A 19,871-nucleotide genomic window follows, 5' to 3' on the forward strand; every position below is an offset into this window, starting at 1 on the left:
ATCCAAATTGTGCAGGGCTTCCTCCAGCCTGGCAGAAGCATTTGGGGACCTGACTCACTGGAAGTATCAGACAGGGCTCTGGATTTCTCCCAGGGTAAGGCCCCTTCATCTGTTGCTCCAGTAGATCTTTGGCTCCACCCTGAGGGACACCCTATCTGCAGAAAATAGGGAAATTGTCTTCTTCTCATTCATTATTTGGACCATTGCTTAAGAGATTTAAAAGCAAAAACAAAAACACAGAATCTAAACAGAAGTAGTGGTGGCAGCACTGACTTAATAAGGATAATTTTTATTATTAGGGTCTGTCTGGGAATTCCTATTTAATTTGACCTGAATCACTGAGGGAGAGGCCTGTCCACACAGCATGAAATACTAAGGCTGGGCTATAATCACACATTTTAGGAGATGCTTCTAAAAGCTCAAACTAAAAGACAATTTGTACTTAATTTTGGGAAAGGCAGTGAGTTGGTGGGGTTTGGTTCAGGAGGACTGTCATTTAGCCATAGTGTTAGTTCAGAGGCAACAATCGTCTGTTCACATATGGGCACATTGTGGGCTGTGCTGATTCTCTTAGGCTGCTTCCAGCTACATTAATGATTTAACACTTATTCATTCATCAGGGCCTGGGATAGCTGACAGCTGCCTCTACAGAGGCCTGTTCCACTTCACCTTCTGACAGTGGGAAGAGATTTAGAGGAGGTGGGTTGGAGGCTAGCAGAAGCCAGGTCAAGGTCACTGAGCCAAGTCTTTGCCAACATTTGGTACCTGACCATCATTTAACCTACATAACAAATCACAAAGGAGGGGCCATTTATTGTCCCCATTTTATAGGGAAAAATGAGAAAAGTGAATCTTAGGTGATGGGAGGTACCCAAAGCCATAGCTGGGTAGTTCAGGGACACAATTGTAATCAATCTGCTAAAGCCCCTACTTGCAAGAGGGACTTAACCCAAAACATCTCTGAGAATCCTGGAGAAAGACCACCCCATTGTTGGTCATAATCTGAGCTGGAAACACCCTCAAATGGGGATATAATAGTTTAATAAAAGGGATATTTGCAAAGGTGTGGGCTGGATTTAGGAGAAGCCATAGGGATGGTGCAGTCTCTGAATCCAAGAGCAAACCTGAGGGAAGAACTACTCAAACCTGGCCTGCAGAGACCTGGATAAAGAAGCCCCACCCTCATGATCTGGCACTCTGCAGAGGGCCACAGCTCATCCAGGACACTGGTGGGAGACAGACTGCATCACTTCACTCTCCTCCCCACTTCTACCTTCTGCAGCTTCTTCCACTGATGCTGGACAAAGACCAGTGGCTTGAGCAGCAGGGCTTGAGCAGCAGTCCCCAACACTCTCCCTGACTCTCCAGAGACCCTCTGGTGCAGGATCTGGCCCTAGCACCCAGCACAGTTTGGGGTAGAGGAGAGGGAATTGTGGGTGTTTCTCCTTTCAGGAACTCCTTGGATACCAACAGTGACAGGAGCTCCTAGAGATATTTAGATGAAGCCATTAGGAAACAAGAAGCAAGCCCTGCTCCAAACCATTGAACTCATTTCCCTTAAAGATTCCTAATATGTCCTTGTTCCTGACAAAAGGAATTGAAGTCTTTAGCAATGGAGGAGCACCCCAGCCCTAGAGTTTAACTGAGACCCAGCCAGCCTCCTCTGTGCCCTGACCCCTGTCCCAACTTTCCATTACTAAGCTTTCAGATTGAGAGAGACAAGCCCCATCTCAGATGAAAGCTCCACATCTCTCCCAGGCCAGATGAATCCGAGCAAGGCATGACCTTGCCCTGCTCTATCCCCTCTCTCCCACTTCCTCTATTTAGAGGTCCTCTAGCATTCAGTGCTGTGCTAGCTCCCTGCCTCCTCTTTGCCTACCTGGGTATTGCAGCTCTTAGTCAAGGAAAGCTGATCCTCTAATGTGACTCCCATGGCTCTGTGTCTCCAGGCTCCTTTGTACCCTCCCCACGGTGTCGACTGCTCAGTCATGCCCTGTCCCTGTTTTCTGGGAAAGAGCTTTGTTCCAAGCCAATGCCCTCATCTCTTCCCAAGCAAGGGTGGTGAGAGTTCACTGGGGCTAACAACTTCTGACTCAGTTTCCATGTCCTCCAGAGGTTCCCATGGCAGTGCCCCCATGTCACCCACAGGGTGGTAGGAGGGAGTGATTCTCTACACAAAGACACTGAGAGAACAGTGAACAAAAGCAGTAGAGAACACCCATCACACTCTGGAAGCTCAAGCCATTAAGAAAGCACACCTCATTCTTAAAAAGAATGTAGAGATTGTCATTTCCGACCATCCTCATTTCTGGTCAGGCCAGTGTATCAATTCAGCCAACTTGGTGAACACTAGTCTGTGCCTGTGACTATGTGGAGTGCATACATATTTCACTTCTTGTAGTCCTCTTACAATCGCATGGAGTTTTCCCACCTCAACAAGGAGTTACCAAACTCAGGAGCTTGCCCAATGTAGCACATTAGGAGAATGTGGGAAAGAGGATTAAATACCCAGATTATACCCAAAGGCCAAATTCTTTCTCTCTACTTACTTCTGGGAAGGAGCTTGGCAGACCCAGCAGGACTAATGCCATAGACTTCCTGATGCTCAGCAGCAGTGCAAATCCACCCTCTGGAGAGCTCTCCCAGGTCATCTGCACCAGAAGCCCACCACTTGGTCCCTGCAGAGGTCGGGATAGCTGTCCTCCCTAGTGTGGTCAGGATAGAAGGTAGAAGGTAAGAGGGTAAGAGTTTGAGCTGGTGCCTCCACCTCTGTCTTCCAGCCACTGAAAACAATTCAGTTCAGTTCACATATGTGCATCTATTTCTCTGCCTGCATTTTTGTGGGCATCAAGCCAGGAGCAGTGTAGCAAAGTGCACCTGTTGGTAGAGAGCACCATGTCAGGAGTGACCCAAAGACCACTTCCTCAGAATCCTGACTGAATGTAGATTTGTTTTCCAGCCCTGAACTGTCTGGTTTTGTAAAAACTCCAGCTACATCTTTTTTTTTTTTTAGCATTTTTAATTTGTTCTAATTAGTTACACGTGACAGTAGAATGCATTTATGCACTTTGATATATCAAACATAAATGGAGTATAATTTTACACTTTTCTGATTATACATGTTGTAGAATCACATCAGTCATGCAGTCACATATGTACATAAGGTAATAATATCAGTTTCATTCTACTGTCTTTCCTACCCCTATACCCCCTCTCCTCCCTTCACTCCTCTCTACCCAACCTAAAATAACTCTATTCTTCCCTAGCCTCACCCCCCACCCCCGTGCCACAACCATTGTGAATAAGCATCCACATATCAGAGAAAACATTCAGCCTTTGGTTTTTTGGGATTGGATTATTTCACTTAGCATGATATTCTCCAACTCCATCCATTTACCAGCAAGTGCCATAACTGTATTCTTCTTTAAAGCTGAGTAATATCCCATCATATATATATGCCGCATTTTCTTTATCCACTCATTTATTGAAGGGTACCTAGGTTGGTTCCATAGTTTAGCTATAGTGAGGTGAGCTGCTATAAACATGGATGTGAGTGCATCTTGATAGTAGGCTGATTTTAACTCCTTTGGGTATAAACTGAGGAGTGAGATAGCTGGTTCAAATGGTGGTTCCATTCCAAGTTTTCTGAGGAATCTCCATACTGCTTTCCATAATGGTTGCACCAATTTGCATTCCCACCAGCAAAGTACAAATGTACCTTTTTCCCCCGCATCCTCTCCAACATTTATTGTTGCTTATATTCTTGATAATTCCCATTCTGACTGGAGTGAGATGAAATCTTAATTTTGATTTGTATTTCTCTAGTTGCTAGAGATGTTCAACATGTTTTTATATATTTGTTGATCAATTGTATTACTTCTTCTGTGAAGTGTCTGTTTAGTTCCTTAGCCCATTTACTGATTGGGTTATTTGGATTTTTTTGGTGTTAAGTATTTTTAATTCTTTATATGTCCTAGAGATTAATGCTTTATCCAAGATGCATATGGTAAAGATTATCTTCTAATTTGTAGGCTCTCTCTTCACATTACTGATTGTTTCTTTTGCTGAAAATAAGCTTAATAAATCAATAAATCTATCTCATTTATTGATTCTTGATTTTATAGCTTGAGCTTTAAGATTCTTGTTAGGAAGTCAGATACAAGGCTGATATGGTGAAGATTTGTGCCTACTTTTTCTTCTATGGGGCATAGGGTCTCTGTTCTAGTGCCTAAGTCTTTGATCCACTTTGAGGTGAGTTTTGTGCAGGGTGACAGATAGAGGTTCAATTTCACTTTGTTACATGTGACTTTCTAATTTTCCCAGCATCATTTGTTGAATAGGCTATCTTTTCTCCAGTGAATGTTTTTGGTACCTTTGTCTAGTGCAAGATAACTGTATTTATGTGGGATTGTCTCTGTGTCTTCTATTCTGTACCATTGGTCTACATGTTTGTTTCAGTGCGAATATAATGCTGTTTTGTTTCTATAGCTCTGTAGTGTAATTTAAGGTCTGGTATTGTGATGTCTCCTACTTCATTTTTCTTGCTAAGGATTGCTGTGGCTATTCTGAGTCTTGTATTTTTCCAAATGAATTTTATGATTGCTATTTCTAGTCTCTGAACAATGTCATTGGGATTTTAATACGAATTGCATTGAATCTGTGTAATGCTTTTGGCAGTATGGCTATTTTGACAATATTAATTCTGCCTATCAAGGAGCATGGGAGGTCTTTCCATCCTCTAAGGCTTTCTTTCAATTTCTTTCTGTAGTGATCCGTAGTTTTCATTGTAGAGGTCCTTCACCTATTTTGTTAGGTTGATTACCAAGTATTTTATTTTATTTTTTTAGGCTATTGTGAATGAGGTAGCTTTGCTAATTTCTCTTTCAGTAGATTCATCACTGATGTATAGAAACGAATTTGATTTATGGGTATTAAGTTTATATCCTGCTACTTTGCTGAATTCATTTGTTAGTCCTAGAAGTTTCCTGGTGAAATTTTTTGGATCTTCTAAATATAGAATCCTGTCACTGGCAAATAGTAATAGTTTGAGTTCTTCTTTACCTATTTGTATCTATTTTATTTCTTTCTTCTAATTGCTCTGACTAGAATTTCAAGGATGATGTTGAATCAAAGTGGTGAAAGAGGGCATTCTTGTCTTGTTCCAGTTTTTAGAGAGAATGCTTTCAATTTTTCTCTATTTAGAATTATGTTGGCCTTGGGTTTAGCATATATAGCTTTTATGATGTTGAGGTATGTTCCTACTATCCCTAGTTTTTCTAGTGTTTTGAACATGAAGGGGTGCTATATTTTCTCAAATGTCTTTTCTGCATCTATTGAGATGATTATATGATTCTTGTTTTTAAGTCTACTGATGTGATGAATTATGTTTATTGATTTCTGTATGTTGAACCAACATATTTCTGGGATGAACCCTACTTGATTGTGGTGCACTTCTTTTTAATATATTTTTTATGCAATTTGTCAGAATTTTATTGAGAATTTTTGTGTCTATAGACATTGGTCTGAAGTTTTTTTCCCTTGGTGTGTCTTTATCTGGTTTTGGCACAGGGTGATAGATAGTAGCCTCACAGAATGGAGGGTTGGAAGGGTTCCCTCCTTTTCTATTCCATGAAATACTTTGAGAAGTATTGGTGTTAATTCTTCTTTGAAGGTTTTATAGAACTCAGCAGAGAATCCATCTGGTCCTGGGCTTTTCTTGATTAGTTTGCTTTTGATGGCATTTTCTGTTTCATTACTTGAAATTGATCTGTTTAAATTGTGTATGTCCTCTTGATTCAGCTTGGGCAGAAATATATAGAAATCTGTCTATGTTTTCAATATTTTCTCTTTTATTGGAGTATAAGTTTTCAGGATAGTTTCTAATTATCTTCTATATTTCAGTTTTGTCTGTTGTGGTATTTCCTCTTTCATCACATAATTTGGTAATTTGAATTTTCTTTTTCTATTTATTAGCATGGCTAGGTTTTATTTATTTTATTTATTTTTTTCAAGGAACCAACTTTTTGTTTTTTCAATTTTTTTCTTTTGTTTCAATTTCATTGACTTCAGCTTTGATTTTAATTATTTCCTGTCTTCTACTGTTTGGGGGGTTGATTTGTTCTTCTTTTCCTAGGGCTTTGAGATGTAATGTTAGATCATTTATTTGTTGACTTTTTATTCCTGTAATGAATGAGCTCAATGCAATGAATTTCCTCTTATTACTGCCTTCATAGTGTTCCAGAGATTCTGATATATTGTATCGGTATTCTTATTTACCTCTAAGTATTTTTTTTTATTTCATCCTTGATTTCTTCTACTATCCATTTGTCCTTCAATAGTGTATTATTTAGTCCCCATATGTTAGAATAGCTTCTATTTTTATTTTATCATTGATTTCTGATTTCATTCCATTTTGATCTGATAGAATTCAGGATATCATCTCCATTTTTTGTATTTAATAAGAGTTGCTTTGTGTCATAAGATATGGTCTGTTTTAGAGAAGGATTCATGTGCTATTGAGAAGAAAGTGTGTTTGCTTGGTGATGGATTAAATATATATCTGTTAAATCTAAATTATTCATTGTATTATTTAGTTCTATACTTTCCTTATTTAGTTTTGTTTGGAAGATATGTCCTGTAGTGAGAGAGATGTATTAAATTCACCAAGTATTATTGTGTTGTGGTCTATTTGATTCTTGAAATTGAGAAGGGTTTGTTTGATGTATGTAGATGCTCCATTGTTTGGGGCATAAATATTTACAATTGTTATGTCCTGCTGATGTATAATTCCCTTAAACCGTATGAAATGTCCTTTGTCCCTCCTGATTAACTTTTCCTTGAAATCCACTTTATCTGAATGAGGATGGAAACCCCTGTGTGTTTACTTGATTCATATGAGTGATACGTTTTTTTCCCCATCCTTTTGCCTTCAGTCTGTATCCACTGTCTTTACCCCTGAGGTGAGTAGCTTGGAGACAGCATATTATTGAGTCATATTTTTTAATCCAACCTGCCAGTCTATGTCTTTTGATTGATGAGTTTAGGCTAACATTCAAGGTTATTATTGAGATATGATTTGTACTCCTGGCCATTTTGGTTTATGTCTGGTTTTTAATTTGCTTTGTTTCTCCTCTGATTGACTATTCCTTGAGGGTGGTTCCTCCCTTTGCTGGTTTTCACTTTTTTTTTTCTCATTTCATCCTCAAGGAATATTTTGTTAAGAATATTCTGTAGTGCAGGTTTCTAGTGAATTCTTTTAAATTTGTTTATCATGGAAGGTTTTTATTTCATCTTCAAATCTGAAACTTAATTTTGCTGGATATAAAATTCCTGACATTTTCTTTCAGAGCTTGAAATATATTATTCCAAGACCTCCTAGCTTTGAGGGTCTGGGTTGAGAAATCACTTGAGATCTGAATTTGTTTCCCTCTAAATGTGACTTGACTTTTTTTCTCTCACAGACTTTAAGATTTTATCCTATTCTGCATTTTATTCATTCTTATTCTAATGTGCCTTGGTGTGGGTTTGCTGTAATTTTGTACATTTGGGTTCCTGTAAGCTTCTTATATTTGGTTTTTCATTTCATTTTTTAGTTTTGGGAAATTTTTTGAAATTATGTCATTAAAAAGATTGGCATTCTTTTGGTTTGTATCTCGGCTCCTTCATCTAGCCCAATAACTCTTAAATTTGGTCTTTTCGTGTTATTCCATAATTCTTAGAAGTTGTGTTCATGGTTTCTTACCATTTTCTCTGCATGGTCAACTTTATTTTCAAGATTATATATTTGTCTTTATTGCCAGAGGTTCTGTCTTCCAAGTGATCTAGTCTGTTGGTGATGCTTTCCACTGAATTTATAATTTGGTTTATTGATTTCTCCATTTCAAGTATTTTAGCTTTTTTTTTAATTGAAGTGATCTTTCACTTCCTGTATTTTCTCTTTGAGTTCACTGTTTATAGCATTATTTACTTCACAAATCAGTTTAACTATGTACATTCTAAACTCCTCAGACATTTCTTCTACTATGTCAGTGGATTCTGTTACTGGATCATCTTGGTTTTTTTGGGACAATTTGTTCTCTTGTTTCTTCATGTTGTATGTTTTCCCATACAGAAGTAGGGATCTGAGACATTACAGATTCTGCTCTGTAGACTAATATTGTCCCTGAAGGTTTCCAGTACCTTGCCTTGAAGAGAGACACCAATATCAATAGCATCCAGTGTAAACAATATATAGCCTTAAACCTAATAGCTCCTAAAGCAACTACTGCTTTCTCACAATAAACAGAAATGATGAGTTCAATCACTGTCTACAATATAAACAGAAAATTTGCTAAAAGGGTGTTCAATTTCAAATGGTGGACACAGAGAAAACAGAAGTAGTGTGGGAAGTGATGTTCATGAAGGAGGAAGAGAGAAGCTAGAAGTAAAAAATACACAGGAAGAGTGGCAGAGGAACTGACAGAGATTAGCTGTTGGCTGGAGAAAAGGTAGAAATAGAATCCAGGAAAACAGATGAGTAAGAGGAAAAATACATACAAAGAAAAAATTGAAATATAAGAGTACAACAACAAGGGGCTGGGGATGTGGCTCAAGCGGTAGCACACTTGCCTGGCGTGCGTGCAGCCAGGGTTCGATCCTCAGCACCACATACAAACAAAGATGTTGTGTCCGCCGAAAACTAAAAATAAATAAATAAATAAATATTCAAAATTCTCTCTCTCTCTCTCTCTTAAAAAAAAAAAGAGTACAACAACAAAACTGCAAAACACCATTCATATTCACTATCTTCAACAAACTGATGCATGAAAAAATACCTTGCTCCAAATATGGTAGAGATGTTAGAGAAGAAAAAAATAAAATAAATCTTGATGGAAAATTAAACAAGTGTCTCCATTGGCATTCAAAAGTTTCTCAGCCCTCTCTCTGACTTCTCACAGGATTGCCAGGCCCAGACCAGCCCTTTCAGACCCAGTCACTATCCCACAGATCTGGGCTTCAGATATCCCAGATTCAGCCATGTTGCAGTCCCAATATCTCAATGCCACTCCAATTTGCAGAGAGACCACCAGGGATACACTCACATGAAGAAGCAATCCTGAGAAGCAGCAGCAAGATGGCAATCACCAGCACTCCCAGCAGGAAAACCCCAGGCATTGCCAAACCTATAGGCACCCTGACAATGGATCTCCAGGTCCTGGCCAGCATCCCCAGACAGAGGCAACTATTCCCTGAGATGGTGTTGGTGGCAAACCTGCTGGCACCCTGGCCCCCCAGGCTCTGGAAGTGGTGGCAGCGGTAGTGGTAAGGGTTGGTGACAGTGGGCAATGGGTCAGCAGCAGCTGCAGTGGCTCAGCAGCATTGGCAGTGGGTGGTGGGTCAGTGGCAGCAGTGGCAATGGTGGCAGTGGCAGCGGGTACCAGTGGCACCCAAAGAAAAGCCCTCCAGGTGACTTCTGGGTGCATGATGCCTCAGTGAAATGAAGAGGCAGCGACTGCTCTGAAGAATTGGGATGCTCCCACCTACAGTTGGCTGCTGTGGGTGATGGTTCTGACTCATACTCCAGCTTCAAAATCATAGCCTTCTTAGCAACTTGAGGAGACCTAGTCTCTATGAGGAGACCAGTTTCTAAGGGTTCTCCAAGACAGAATAGAAAATATTTCATGGAAGACTCCCTAACCATCATAAAATACAAATACTGGGGATGTAGTTCAGTGGGAAAGCATCCCTGGGTTCCCTAGTAAACAAACAAACAAAAACAGTTTTCATATAAAAACAAGCTTTATATTTCCTGTTTGAAAAATAAAGCAACTACATATAGAAGGGGTCCTGTTTGAGTTCATTGCATACATGATTTGAGGCAGGGGGCTATTCAAGGCCCAATTCTCAGAGATGCTTCCATTAATCATGCAAATTTATTATATTTTCCTAGTTGTTCCAGATCTGCACATAGTATCCTTAATACAGTGCCCTGGGCAACTACCCCCAAAAGTATGGAGGTCCAATATGAGATAAGACCCATGGTCTGTTATCGTAAGAAAACTGAAAGCCTCCTAGAATGGAACTCACTCTTTAGAGGGCATAAATTTTGCTTAAGACACAGGTGGTATTGGGGGAGAAGGGACAGAAATCCTTAGGACAAGACAGAGCAAGAGCTTTTAGTCCCATCTCTGATGCAGACTGAATACACTTTTCTCAAGTAGAAGGAGCCTCAATTGGCGCTCTGGTCTTAATGTGTCCCCTCTAAAATGCAGGTGTTGCCAATGTAATAGTTTTAGGAGATGGGTCCTTTAATAAGTGATTAGGTCATGAGGACTCTTCCCTTGTGAACGGGGTTAGTTGCTTTCATATAGGCTCCTGATGGAAGGAGTTTGTTTTCTTTATGCCCTTCTACATCCTGCCATGTGAAGACACAGTGTCCTGCTAGCCAGCATTCAAGGCACCATCTTGAAATGGCCCCTTGCCAGATATTGAAATTGCTGGCGCCTGGCTCTGGTGCCAGCAATTTCAATATCTTACACTCAGGAACTGTAAGAAAATAAATAAATTTCTGGTCTATAGATTTTCCAGTCTTGGTAGACATCACAGTAGCCAAATAGACTAAGACAGATGGAATTTTGGGGGGCATTAGCAACCCACCCACACTCTCTAGACATAATGGTGGTCACATTGGGTGTGTTTCCACCAGTGCCCTGGAGAGAAGGTACCAGCAGCATTGACACAGCTCTCATGGGTATTCACTCTGGTGGATATCGGCATTGGCTTTAGCATTGGCAGCATCAGAAGTTCATCACAACAAACCACAAATCAAGAAAGGACAGAAGGGGGAGGTGCTAAGAATCACCTTCTATTAAGCTCACCTAGAGACTCCCAAACTACTAGAGAGAAATTAAAGGTCAGAAATTAACTTCTGAAACATGAGAAGGCAGAGCTAGGAGAAAGGATTGGCAACCAGAAGGATATGAAGCAAGAGGATCCCAGCAGCAGGATAGAGGAGGGTAAAACTGGCTTACATATCACCTTCCTGTCTTCCATTTTGTCCCAAAGGCATGGTATTCTCTGCTGAATGGGACTTCCTCCTGGAGAAAGAACTCAATATCACCAGTTCTTACTCCTGAAGAGCTTCTAGGGGAAAAGCCATCTTCTTCTTCTACCACTTTGCAACTTTGTGTGAATTACTTCTGCCTAAAGGGCTTTTTCTCACCTTCCTCAGACCAGTTTCTATGGGTTCTCCAAGATAGAATAGAAAGTATTTCATGGAAGACTCCCTAACCATCTTCCAGCAGAGGTAAATGTCTCACTCTGCCTGTCCAGCCAGATTCCTATCTTGCTTTGGTCCAATCCCTCCTTTCTATGTTCCTATTTCTCCACATGGAAATGTCTACACTATACCTTTATATATTCAATACATGTAACTTATTTTTTATTTTTATAGGGGATCATGCTAAGATTTTGCCTTGAATCTCAGAGGAGACTTTGAACGTGGACTTTTGTTCAGTGCTTGAACTGTTGAGGCTATGGGGACTCTTGAAAATGGACTAAATATATTTTGCATTGTGAAATTATCATGAGATTTTGAGGGCCAGGAACAGAATGTTATGGTTTAGATATAAGACATCCCCCAAAAGCTCATTTGTGAGACAATGCAAGAAAGTTTAGAGGTGAAATGATTTATGAGAGCCTTAACCCAATCAGTGAGCTAATCCCCTGATAGGGATAACTAGAGGTAACTGTAGCTGGGTAGAAGAGGTGGATTTTGAGGGTTGCCTTTGGGGCATATATTTTGTATCTAGCAAGTAGAGTCTCTCTGTTTCTTGGTGGCCATGTCCATATCTGGTTTCTTCCACCACACTCTTCTGCCACGATGTTCTGCCTCATATCAGGCCCTGAGAAATGCAGTTGGCTATCTATGGACTAAGACCTCGGAAATCCCCCAAATAAACTTTTTCTACTTAAAATTATTCTTATCAGATCCTTTGGTCACAGAAGTGAAAAGGCTAAAAAAAAAAAAAAAAAAGAAGTGAAAAGGCTGAGTAAAACGCGACCTTTTATTGACTTGCTCTATAATAATAATGCTGGACCTTGTAAACATCTCTCCCTTGCAGATTGGCTTTATGTTCATTCAGCTTTGTGGGAGAGGTCACAGAAGAATAGTGAAGAAAGAATGGGCTTCTGCCCTTGGGTTCTGTTTCTGCTTGCCTGTGGCTGCTAAAAGGGAGCATGCAAAACTTGTTGCTCAGGCTCCAGGTAGTGTTGTTGCCTATCCTTGTTGGATTCCTGGCTTTTGTCCCCTACCCTGATCCCCAGAGGGCTTGCAGGTTTTGGCCCCTGATTCCCAGAACCCCACCTTAGTCTGCTGGTACTGAATGGAGAAACCTGGAATTCTGCTAGCTCCACCTGCTTTTTCCTGCTTGCTACAACTGGCCCAGGGCAAACCAGACAGCCTCTCCACCATGTAGGGCTGCTTCAGGCACGTGCTCTGTAGAGGTCAGAATTCCAGGCTGGGAGAAGGGTATCCCCTGGCAAGTTTATTTCTCCCCTAGCTACTCTTTCTCAGCCCTAGGATATTCTTTAGAGTTCTGTTTGATTGCCTTTCCGTAGCTAATCCCCTATAAGTAATGATACTGTATATTGAACTATTCCTGTATACATCACTGTGTGGTTTCTGACTCTGGGGAAACACCTCCTAAATTCCTGGATAGGTTTTTCTTCAAAATTAGAACTGGAAGGAGTTCTAATTTTGAAGAAATTAGATAGACTGGAATGTGGCGGGACCCTCTAGAGGTTGTGTCAATTCCAGGAGCCCTGCCCTGTGTGTTGCCCCACTGTCACACACAGGATAACCCTCTCCATCTGTTTCCCACTGAACTGTGGGCATCTTGGCCTCCCTAGCACCTGTTGCAATCCTGGCACACAGTAAACTCCGAGAACAAGTCAGTGATGAATGAATGAACAAGTAAACCTTTCACCTAACCCCAGGTCACTAGGGCAAGAACCAGGGGACTCCTTAGAAATGGTCATCAAACCCCATGGGATATGGTACATCCAGTAGGCCCAGTGCCTCCAACTACCACAACTGAGTCCTTCCTTTTACCCTACACCCATATAAAACTAAATGCTTCCCACAATACAGGCTTCCCTAAAGGCTCCAAGTTGAAGTTCATGTCCATGATGTCCTGATCACAAAGGTATATTAGAATAAGCTTTGCATGCGGATGAAACTGGTCTAAGTTTGAATCTCAGCGTGTTCATCTCCTAACTATGTGTCCTGGACCAACAGCACCAGCATTGCCTGGGATCTGGTTTGAAATGCACACTCTTGGTCCATTCCAAATCTACTAAGTCATAACTCTGTAATCTGATGCACTGAAAGATTTGAGAAAGACTGATACAGGGCAATTTAATTTGACTTCTCTTGGCTGCATCTGCAAGTGGTAATAACTGTACCTGTCTCAATGTTGTGGCAATAACTTAATTAGGTACATATAAAACACCTGGCACAAAAAAAAATCAACAAAGGTTGTAGTATATGTAAGGCTCCAGGGCTTATCCATTCTCTTCTCCTCCCCTCTCATCTCCTTTCTGGAAGTTACACAACCCCTGGAAATGGTCAAATCAGATGCTATCTAAATCACTGAGGGCAGTGAGGAAGGTAACCAAGAATATGAAAGACTCAGGAACTCTTCCCTTGGGCTCTTTGCAGGAATGGCTGAGTCCCTGCCTATTAGAGACAAGCTGACAGTGGTGCAGGCTGACTTGGACATACCAGTCTTCTATTTACTACCCCAGTGCTGTTTGGGAGGCAGTGGGTAGGTAAGCAGGGACAAAGTTAAATGCACTGCAGAAAGGCTGAAGCCAGCCTGTCCCACATGTTCTGTGTGTGCAAATTGTTTTTATACATGTAATGCAATTCCAGAGTCTCTACAGAAAATTAATTTTAGCCCTCTTTATCCCTCTTCTCAGTGTAGTGTATGTCTCTCTTAATGGAAAAGTGACATTATAAAAACACAAGATTCTTTTTTTTTCTTTTTGGTGGTGCTGGGGATTGAACCCAGGGCCTTGTGTATGTGAGGCAAACACTCTACCAACTGAGCTATATCCCCAGCCCTCTAAGATTCTTAAAGTTACACAAAGACTACTTTTTAATCAGCTTTTGCATTGTTGTGACCAAAATACCTGAGTACAACAACTTTAAAGGAGGAAAATTTTATTTTGGTTCATAGTTTCAGAGTTTAGTCCACGGTCTGCTAACTCCATAGCTCTGGGCCCAAGGTAAGGCAGAAGAGAGCATCTCAGAACATGACTAGAAGGAGCCAGAAAGAGAGGGCTCCACTCACCATGGACAAAATATAAACCCCAAAGTCACACCCCCAATAATCTACCTCCTCCAGTCACACCCTACCTGCCTACAGTCAATGCCAAATTAATTCATATCATTGGATAATCCAACTCTGAATATTCTGAAGTTGTCTCACACATGAGCTTTTGGGGGACACTTCATATCTAAGTCATAATAACCACCAAGGCAGGTGTGCCTTGAGCATGGCAGTTTCTGGTCAGCATCTTATACTTGGCTTTAATATGTTTATTTTGTATGTTGGTTATTACAGCTTTCCTTGTTCTATCTCAAACACTCCAACTTTCCCCAGAAGCTGCCACTAGCCAGTTGTTTCATCTCTTCCTAAATGCCAGGCCTGACCAAGAGACATAATGGAGATTTCCCCGTTACATAAGACTGGGGCACCACATAAAAATAAATGAATAAAATAAAAGTATTATGTCCATCTGCAACTAAAATATATATCTATTTTCATGTGTGTGTGTGTGTGTGTGTGTGTGTGTGTGTGTGTGTGTGTGTGTGTATGTGACTGGGGAAGACTCATGAGGCTAAGACCAAGAAAAAGACAGCATGAGGTTAGGCACAGTCAGTTCTCCCAGGGCATGTCCATCTCCAAGGGATGTCCCTTGTTTCGTCAACCAGAATTTTGGATCCATTTGAATGCAGGTCATGCCTATCCAGTGAACTTCAGCTCCTACCTGGAAGAAAGATGTTTTAGGGAGATGATTTTGGTCAGGGTTTTGTTTGTTTTCTACTGTGACCAAAAGACTTGATAAAAACAATTAAGAAGAAAAATTTTATTGGGAGACTCATGGTTTTAGAGGTCTTAGTCCATAGGCAGCTGACTCCATTCTTTGGAGCCCAAGATGAGGCAGAATATCATGGCAGAATAGTGTGGCAGAAGAAAATAGCTCAGGACATTACATCAGGAAACACACACACATACACACACACACACACACAGACACTCCCCTCACCAGGGACAAAATATATACATCAAAGGCATGCCCCCCAATGACCCACCTTCTCCAACCACACCCTACCTGCCTGCAGTTATCACCCAGTTAATCCCTATCAGGAGATTAATACACTGATTAGGTTAAGACTCTTATAACCCAGTCATTTCACCTCTAAACTTTCATGCATTTTTCTCACATATGAGCTTTTGTGAGACACTGAATATCTAACCCATAACAGAAGACATATCCTATCTTGAATGAAGAGTCACTAAAGACAGTAGTGAGTAGGTAGAATATTCATTTTTAAACCTACTATGTGTTTCTGCTCTTCAGATATACATTCTGCCACGTAACCAGCGCTGGCTTCATGAAAGAAGGTTCGATTCATGAGTAATTGCTCTTTAAATTAAAGAGACTTGTCATTACCTAAAACCAGCTCTGGGATGGCTTCTCCTAGCTCCCGCCTCCAGCCACCTAATGAGGTAGTGAGGTTTACAGAAGAGACAAGCGAGAGAGAGAGAGAGAGAGAGAGAGAGAGAGAGAGAGAGAGAGAGAGAGAGAGAGAGAGAACATGCCAGGGAGTGGGCTTTTATTGGGGAACAAAAAATTCCAGGGAAAATCCCATCAAATGAAGGTTAAGGGGGACAGCATCCCAAGGTCAGGGGCGACGATTGGGTCTTCGGGGCAGTGCCCAGACAGGCCTCTGCACGGGCAAGCCCTTGGAGCTGAGAAAGGGTGGGGAATAGCTCTGACACAGCTGTGTCTAAGCGTCTCTCACCCAGCCAGGGAGGTAACTCAAATCACATTCGAGGATGGCCTCCCACAATACATTCCCTTTCATACATCCAAATTCTCAAAAGTCATTTTGGAGCTCTTATTGCCAGTATTGAGTAATTTCTCAGTGACTATGTTTATATTTCAGAGAATGAAGACCTAATGTGATGAATACTCACTGATCAGTTATCATGGGACTTCTAATGACACTGTAGAGGACACATCACCCTAAAAAAAACCTCATTTATTGTTTTAAAATTCACTTATATTCTTTGAAAGATGTAATCCATATTTCCTGGTCTCATTCCTAAATCAAAAGTTATAATTTTTCAAAAAACACTTTTTGTCCAAACATGTCTTCTTCCTTGCTTTCCAGAGTCTAGAATGGTATGGGGTGTGGGGCTCTGTCCATGGGTGGTTCTAATGCCATCATGCCTCCAGCAACCAAGGAGCAACAAGTGTTAGGGAGAGAAACTCTGCTTTCTCTCATGGCTTCCAGCCTTCTCCCAACATTCCCTTCCAAGTCCCTTCTTCAAGGTGAAGAAGAAGTCAGCCACATTTTATTAGAGAGTAGCTGCTGTGGCTTAGAAAATGTAACTCTTTTAAAAGTTGTGTTCTGGATAGTAAGCACTCTCTCATAAGGTCCTTTCCTTAGACAGACTCACCATCCTTCTTTTTTCTTATATGTCCTTGTCCTTAGGAATAAGTCATTGGGCTAGTCAGCTTTCCACCACTATGGCAAAACACCTGAGAAAATCTTATTTTGGCTCCTAATTTCTGAGGTTTTAGCCCATAGTTACTTGGCTTCACTGTTTTGGGGCTTGTAGTAAGGCATAACAATGTCACAGGGAATGTGTGATGGAGCAGAGCTGCTTACCCCATGTAGCCAGAAAAAGAGGGAGGGTAGGTACCCAGTGACCTATTTTCTCCAACTAGTCCCTACCTCCTATAGTTTCTATCACCCCCCAATAGCACCACCAGCTGGGGACTAAGTCTTCAACAAGCAAACCTCTGGGAACATTCTAGATCCAAACTATAACAGCCAGCTGGGCTCACCAGCTGAACAAATGAATTCAGAGTAAGCTTTGTAGACTTAGTCTATCCCACCTTTTGACCCAGATGTGATATCTTGCTTGCTGCTCTATATATTTTGCTAAGCCATGTTCAGCATTTCAGTTTTGTGAGAAACATGAATTCAAGGGTATTGGGCATGGTCTGAGCTTATTAATAGAATGATACTTCAAAAATTTTTTACCTGTTATAGCTTGAGAATAGATCCTCAAAATGAAGATGAATGAGCAGCCATTGAAATCTAGGCATTCCTGGGCTCCTGGCTGAATGCCATTCTAGTCTTTGACCTTGAATACTGGACTTTACAACATGAAGGGGAGAACAGGCATAGATAATGTTAGAGAAGTGGATACATGCCAGAAAATAGTGAACATTCATGCTGGCCTGTGGGAAATGAGTTTACCCTCAATGCTGTGCTTATTAGAATGTGGTTCATAGACCACCTGCCTCAGAGCAGTGTGATATGTATATTAAAAAAAACACTGATTCTTGAGTCCTATCCCAGATTTACTGAATCAGAATTTTTGTGGTTGGGATCCAGGAATCCACATACTGATTCTCTGGGAAATTCTTATGCATACTTTAGTTTGAAAACACTGACACCATTGATTAAAGAATATCAACAGATGGATGACATGATCAGGTTAAGTAATTTTTAATGTTGGAGACCAGACAAGTAATTATTATAGGACTCCAGGTGAGAATGATGAGGGTATGAACTAAGACACTATAGTAGGGATAAAGCAATATGAGGAGATCAATTCAATAGCTTCTGGATTGAGTGACTGAGTAAATAAGGGATAATAATGAGGGAATTTGGAAGGAGTAGTAGTTTGGGGAGAAAATGTACTAGTTTCTCTAAACATATTGAGTTGAGGAACCTGCAGGCTATGCAAATGAGAGCTGTCCAGAAGAAAGGTGCAATGACAATTCTGGAACCTACAAGACCCTTCTGAGACCAAAGATTGAAATAAATAAGAAAAGAAATCCTTGGGGCAGTAGCAATTTCTCAGGAAGAATGTGGACACACAGAAAGAGGTCTGAGGTTAAAATCTTCAGGAATATCTGCATTAAAGGACTAGGCAGAAGCAAATTGTCCAATGAATGGTGCTTAATATTTAAGAAAGAATTTTTTTGGTGCCCATGTTAAATAAATTTATATTTTAACAGGATAGAGTGTTCTGGTGGGTAGTGATGGTAAATATGGCTCTATGCAAATGTTATCCCAGGCTATTTAACATATGTACTCAATAGTCATAATGAGATGTATACAATATCCAGAGTTAAATGCCCTAGTTAGTGTCAGGGAAGAAAGATCTAGTTGGATGGAAAAAGAGCTGTATTATCAGCAATTGTTCAGATGTGTGGATATAACTGGATCCTATTCAAAGGCTCAAATCTCTGCTCATGAAGAAAGTTTAAAAAATTATTCTGGTAAAATTGCCTTTGGTAAGAAATACCACTAGCTGACCTTTTCAAGTGTGAGTATAATAAAAACAAAAAAAAAAGGTGTTTTGGAAGAACAAAGTAGAAACTGCTTTCTGCTCCTCACATTTGAGGGGGGGCAGAGAGGTGTTTGTTTCGAATGTCTTTTTGAATGAGAATTGAATGGATTTTCCCCTTTCTCTATGTGTATGCTGTGGTAATAATTCATAAAATATTTTCCTATTTGTCCAGTACTTCAATTCTCCCAGTAAATGTTTAACCAGGATTGTACCTTAAGAAAAATAAAAATTTACACTGAGTGCTGTACCATGTGCCAGAACTTCTTCTAAGTGCATTATGTACATGAACACATTTGTTCTGCACAGCCATGTTCTATGAAATAGAACAGTAAACAGAGGGAGAGAAAAGTCAAATGACTTAACCAAGGTCACCTAACAAATAAGCAGTTAACTCAGGATTCCTCCCCAGCCAGTCTGGCTTCTGTGCCTGCTTTCTTCTGGCTTATTACTTTATGCTACTTTCAGGTCATAGGACCTACTCATTGTTAATAAATAGAACTGTTTAGATTTTACCGTGTTTATACTTTTTAATTTCTCAGAGGAAGCCAATGTAGTCAATAACTATGAGCTGACATGAAGTTTTCTGATAAATAAACAATCAGTGAAGCAGAATAATTCATAAATGTTCTTTCTTGCTATTGGGTGATTTGAGCTTTATAATATATGTACATTTCATTACACAGTTCTTTGCATATTTATCACTTTAGATGGCTTTCACCTGTCTGGTTTTAACTAGATTATAAATTCTCTGAGGTTAGGAAGAGCACATTCCCAATATTCAAAGCCCTAGCACAGGAAACCAATGAAAGACCAATGACGCATTTTAATGAATGAGTCAGGTAATGAAGGGGAGCTCAGAGGAACTTCTTTTAGCTCCAAAAAATATTTCCAGTTATTTTCCAAATTGATTTGGAAAATCTAAATCTAAATTAAGGTTTGATGTTTATTTCACTTTTAGAATAAAGGTATATTTTTTATAATTTCAAGAGAAATGTAGTAAATGAATATGATTCCTTGGGAAAGGACCATATAGGAGACATAGTATTAGAGCATTTAAAAAAATATATAAAGAACAAAATCTGTTGCCTGAAACCAAAGGTCTGCAACTGGAGGCTGATTACCTTAAACTCTTCTGCTCTTCTTTGTGTTCCACTGTCTCTCTTTCTATCTCTTAAGTATTTTCAGATACAACTCCCATCTAATAGATAATATCTGATATAAAGTGTT

General features: G+C 40.2%; 1 non-coding gene across 1 annotated transcript; it reads right to left on the reverse strand.

Annotated features, from left to right (window-relative positions):
- Positions 1-14,026: 14,026 nt before the first annotated feature.
- On the reverse strand, positions 14,027-14,099 carry Trnav-cac (transfer RNA valine (anticodon CAC)). The gene has a single exon. It is a non-coding gene; the product is annotated as a tRNA-Val (tRNA).
- Positions 14,100-19,871: the final 5,772 nt, after the last annotated feature.

The sequence above is a fragment of the Ictidomys tridecemlineatus genome, chromosome 4, assembly GCF_052094955.1.
Source record: "Ictidomys tridecemlineatus isolate mIctTri1 chromosome 4, mIctTri1.hap1, whole genome shotgun sequence".
Taxonomy (NCBI): Eukaryota; Metazoa; Chordata; class Mammalia; order Rodentia; family Sciuridae; genus Ictidomys; species Ictidomys tridecemlineatus.